Below are 6,004 nucleotides of genomic sequence, written 5' to 3' on the forward strand. Positions count from 1 at the left end.
GTGGAATGATGAGATTAAGCAAATTAGCAATTCGTCTCCTCTCCCAGGTGAGTAGTTTTTGCTCCTCCACAGCCACAGAAGGAAAATAAAATTCTGCAAGAACTGGTATTCACCAGCCAAAGTGCACACCCAGAAGGCTGGCATGGGTCTTCTCAGAGAAAATGAAGGCTCTTAAAGGAGGCTATAGATCCTCATCCTGCTCTAAATGACTCCAGAACTTTTGACTCCATTTTCTAAATATTCGAGTTTAAGCAGATACTCGCCCATTTCTGCTCTATGTCCAAGAGCATTCCTCCAGAATTTTCACTTCCATCTTCAAAGGCCCATCTTCTCCTCCTGCATGGCTGGACATAGCTGGGCAGTAGTAGACATTTGTGCTGGATTCAAGGAAAGAAATTAAGAGTCTTGGGCTTCCAACTACTTGTATTCCTTTTCCTCATTTTTATGAATTGGCCTACAGGTCTCAGGCTTCTGGAGCATCTGCTTACTTGATGGTCACACCTACAAACAGGTAGCATCCTCTTCTGCCACCCACTAAGGAAAGATTCAAGAAGCATCTGGCAGAGAAGACTTAGTTCAGCCCAGAGGAGGCAAGGGATAGCCACAGGCTGTCCCTCAGCTAAACGTAGTAGTATCTGATTCTCTTCATTCACATAAAGAGAAAAGAGTGAATTCCCAGAAGATGAAATTTGGTAATGCTCGTGATAGCAAATTTAAAAAAAGGGCCATGAATGCCTGCAAGTGAGCATGAGCAACCTGACAAAAAAGTGTGGTGCATTATCTACAGGCGATAATATTTCTGAATGTCACTTTCAGGCTTGAACTGTCTTCAGTCTGACCTGAAGAATATGGATAGAATCATTAAATTCTTATTCCACTTTGGTGCCTTGCCTTGTCTTCCTTGCCTTCCATGCCCTTCCCTCTATAGAGCCACGAGAGTTACCAAAACAAGATGAAACGTCAGTATATGCTTAAATGCTCATCTGACATAGAATCATAGGAAAATCTGAATCTTTGCCACTGGCTAGTAAAATGTTAGAACAAAAATGTTTGCAGCCATGTAACTAGTCATTTTTGTATTCATCCATAAAGCTTTCTGACACGTAATCTTTGAGAGTAATCGCTGAGCACAGCCCTGTTTTGGAAGGCTCTTCTTTTACTAAACTGTAGCCCAGCCTGTTTTTTAAACAGGATCCTCCTTGATTCCAACCCCTTCAATTTTATAATCAAAACAAGTCTTTAAAAAAAGAAAGAACCAAACAAATTTTTGACTTAAATTACAGGGTGAAAGAAAAAGGTTTACAAACCATAATATTTTAGGCTAGATAATAAGGCCCGCAAATATCTAAGGATCAACCTCATCTGAATCAGTGGGCTGTTTTCTGGCAGAAATTCCTTCAAGTTCCTCTGCCAATGCAGAGGAGAACTAAGCCTTTCCTGGTTAAGTGAATTAGCTGATTGTATTGCAGGTCAATTTCTAGTTGATCTGCTTCCACATGTGCAAATCCATAAGCGGTTGCACTTGGACAAAACAGTTATCAGAGAAATCAGACCTGGGAGCTGAAGTCCCTGCATTTGTGCAAAGAAGTTGCATAAGCTCTAGCTTTTATCCTACTTAAATCTATTTCATACTACAAAGCAGAGCACCAAGAGCCAGGAGAGAATTTCCCCTCTATCCAGACGGGATTGACATAGGCCTGTTCTCCAGACAAAGGAAGGGAGAAGAAAAAAGAAAGTATGCTGGAGGGAGGAGGTGGCTAGGATCATTGCTCAGACCTGCGCCAGTATAACTTTCTGTTGTGTAGAGGTACAAATATGGGAAAAGAAACCAGGCTCTTGCAGCTGGTGAGTTCACTGCCATAGCTGGATTCATGACCTGGGAGAGGTAACCATTGTGCTTCATGGGACAATTCTAAACCTCTGCATCATAAAATGCCCTCAGTACTGTTTCCCCATGGGGTTATACTGCTCCAAGAGAGGGAAGTTGGCCTTACTCATCGATCAGAGCTCATGAAGTCTCCTTTTCCCAGTAACAACAAGAAAGGAGACAACTATTTCTGTGACTGAAAGAATCCTGTACATCAGCAGCTGTAACATCAAGAAACCAGCTGCAGCAGGCTGCAATGGCTCTGAGACTCCCAGTGGCTTGTGACTAGTAACACAGTTTGAAAGGCCGGCAGATGGCAATCTTCGTATTCATTTGCTCTCAATAAGCACTTCGGTCTCAGAGCACATAACATCAGTTGCATCAGTTTGGAATAGAATTTGTGTCTGTCCTGGCCAGAAGATGTTCTGTAATGTTCTTCCTGGCTGACACTTCCATCCCAGATGTCAACCAGATGTAGAACAAGAAATGGGTCTATGTGAGAGTCTTTCTCTCACCAGGAGGCCCTGTAAACTGGACAGAGGTGCTAAACTCAAGGTCACCCTGCACGCAGGCCAGTACTAATATCCAGACATTAGAATTTCATTGCATCTCAAATAAAACCCAAACCTATGGGGCTGCAGCCTGACAGTATCTTGAAGGCTTAACCTCAGAATTAAACATTTAAAGTTTGTAATATAAGTGTCATATTGCATCATTGGTTTCTAAGCAACATTGCTGGGGGGCTCTACAGAAAAAATGTACATTTTAATAGTGAAGGCTCCACTGGGGCCTCCCTATTTATCAAAAGCGCCTTTCCATTTTAGGAGCTTGATCTGACTAACCAGGCACGGCTCTTTTTATTATGGGTCATTGCTTTTGCAAGCCTCCCTGTATTGACTCCTTTTCCTGCTTACATATAGGGGGCTGCAGCACAGGTCCACTGTGTACCCTCTTAGTTGTTATTTCCCCAGCTGCTGGATGGGCTATGACCCCAGGCACATCACTAATAATAGCTTCCTCCCTCCAGAGGAAAGCAAAGAGCCAGCAGAGTTCAAGAAACCTGCCCCTTTTCAGAGGAGCAACAATGTCTTCTTCCCAGGACTCAGACTCTGGTTCTCTGTTATCCAGTCACCCCCACTGGCATCCACAGGGGATCTCCACCTGCTCCTCTGGCTCCCAGCTTCCCAGCACAGAGCAGCTGATGCTGATTTTCCCAAGCCCCTTCATCTCCTGTTGCCTTCCATGTAAACTCTCTGAAGGCTTTTCTGTTAATTCCTTAGCAGCTAAAATAGCGCAGTTGTGTGCACAGCCCTTCACACACTTTATATATATATATATGTTTAATTCTGATACCTAAAGCAGAATATAGAAATGCCCACAAAACAGTTATTCATAAGCAGATATATATTTCCCTTTTGTGGACACAGCATTAACTATCACTTCCTCATTAAAACCACTCTGAAGACTACAAGATCTGTCTTGTAGCAACTCTACCTGTCTCAAAAAGCAAGCTTGTGTTAGCAATAAGAACTGATTTCCATAAGTCTCCAAAGAGCCAAACTCTGCAGGAGTTGATGACATTTTGCTCTCAAATTTCCCATATTGATGAGTCCATTAGGATCTCTTTCCATCCTTTTGCCATGTCTTCTAGTCCACCTAAGATCCTGATTTGAAGAAATGACAGCAGAAAACAACCATATTACTGGGGAAACTCTCAGGGATTAACAAAGATCACTAATAAAAAAAGTTGCAGTAATTGACAATTACCTCAAGTCTGCATTTGTCAAGATTTAATTTCTAATCTTTTTGCCATCCTTTGAAGGATTACAAAGCCATTTTCTTTCAAAGGACTTTTTCCTGTGTATGCATGCAGAAATCGTGCCCAAGGTGTGGCTGTGCCTTCTCTACAGTTAGCTTGACCTCTTCCCACCTCTGTTAGCATAGGATCATATAGAGATATCACATCACTTTTTGAACCCCTTGCAACTCTTCAGAAAAGCTTGATGTACATGGCAGGAACAGCCTTATTGGTACTACATATTAATTCCTAACTTCTCATTGGCACGTGGGTAGATGTTTTCCTTGCCGCAGTATTAAAGCAGAAGCTTATTTCCAGTGGATTATCTACTCTGACATTTAAGTTCTTTATAGAATAGCTGCATTCTAGGATATTTTTACTCATCTCATGCATATTTCACACATTTTTTGTTTCTTGTAGTATGACCTTGCATTGATCCTGTAAGACATAAGTTTGCTTTACTAGAAGTCCCACATTGGCCTGTAAAAATTATTTACCTCCTATCCGATGCCAAATATTTCCAGCAGTCATTTCAGGTTCCATTCCTCACCTCCAATAAAAATACCAAGAAGCATCAGCCTTGGAAACAATTCCTGCAGCTCCAGCTCTTGCTGTGTGATAGTCTGTCCCTGCAGCTGCCTTACAATCTGTCACTTTTGGTGATCTGTCACCTTTTGATAAGCTTAAAGGAAATTCTGAAGCACTTTTCAATAAAGTCCTCACGGAGATTATTTTGTGTATCTATAATTTGATAGGATAGACAGTAGAGAGAATCTCTGTTTCTTTCCTTCATTTTCATGTGCTGGATGTGTTTTTATTGGCTTCGTTCAAACTATGCAGATAAATGTTTTGCTTCTGTGTGGATTCAAACTATCACCTACAACAAGAAAATTGAAGTGATTTAGTGAGAAAAAAAGATCAATTGCTCCAAATGAAGCATTTGGCTTCAACTCTGTGATTTCTTTTTTAAATCTTTGTAGTAAAACTGAAGGAAACATTGAAATGAAAACCACTTCTGAAGCTAGAGTTTATTTACTTTAAAAAGTCACAATAAAGTGAAATTGTTTAAAGACTTATTTTTCCTTGTCAAGATTAATAATCCAGCAGGTCTGCCACTAGCGTAAGTTTAAATGGAAAATGTTACCCAAACCTTGCTTCACAGAACTCCACTTTTACGGTCCTTCTGAGAAGTACAATCCTCCTATTTTGTAGCTGATGTGGGAGATGATATTCCGGGAGGGGCTGATTGCATTCACATTAATATGAGCACAGGCATGCACCATCCTCCTATACCTCCACACATACCACAGGCCATAGAATGCAAACAGTGCACACAAATTAGTGTGGAGCAAAAATACCACTAACGTTTACCAGTGCGTTTGATAACATAAAGTTAAAATGAAGCAAATAAGGAAAGAGAATGAAGAGGAAGTGTTTTGTCTTTGGAACATTCATTTCAAGGGACGAAGAACGTACACCTTTGCCCCCCATCACAATAACTCAGATCAAATGCAGTACTTTATCACGATCATGAGAATGCATCAGCATCTCTGTAAATAAGTGAGATTTTGGAAAACTAGAAAAAGAATATTAAGATCCTGGTTGTTTTCAGTTGTTATCCATCAACCACAACTAAGTGGTGTTTTACACTAAAGGTTCATGACACACTGAAGCCAGTGTGAATCAGCTAAAGACCAGGTGCTGGCAGTGCAGCAGTGCCAGTTTACATCAGCTCAATAGAATGGTGTCACTTACCCCATGAACACAGCAAAGGACATGACCCTGTCCTCAACCATGTTGCTTTAGGTATTTTTGCACTTTTTTTTTTTACTGCTAGTGTACATTCAAAGGAAATACATGTGACGCTATTTTTAGTACCATAATGTAGTAAACATCTTGATCTCTTTAAAACTACAAATGAACAAACAGCCATGTGTATATATGTTTACAGAGCAGACTATAGTGACACATTCAGGAGGATCTGAAAGTGAAATTGGCAGGGAAGTAAAGCAAAACAGGATTTTACTGGAGAACTCCCAGAAAACAAACGAATGGGGAAAAGGGGAGCAGAAGGCAGAAACAATAGGGTTACAAAGCAACTACTTTTAAAACAGCAGAGTGGTTTCTGACACAGATGGGGAAATACATTTCTCACGGGACTCTTTTTTATTCAGACTGTGTCTTTTTAATGGGGAAGAAAGAGAAAGATGAGATTGGGGAGCGCGAGGGAGCTCGGAAGCGCAAAGGAAAGAGTTAAGGCTGGAGTCACCCTCACTGAAGTGCGCTGTGATGCTGTGCAGTGTTTCAGCCCCCAGAGCCTTCCTCCTCCCTCCCTCCCT

The sequence above is a fragment of the Meleagris gallopavo genome, chromosome 1 (assembly GCF_905368555.1).
Source record: "Meleagris gallopavo chromosome 1, MGAL_WU_HG_1.1, whole genome shotgun sequence".
Lineage (NCBI taxonomy): Eukaryota > Metazoa > Chordata > Aves > Galliformes > Phasianidae > Meleagris > Meleagris gallopavo.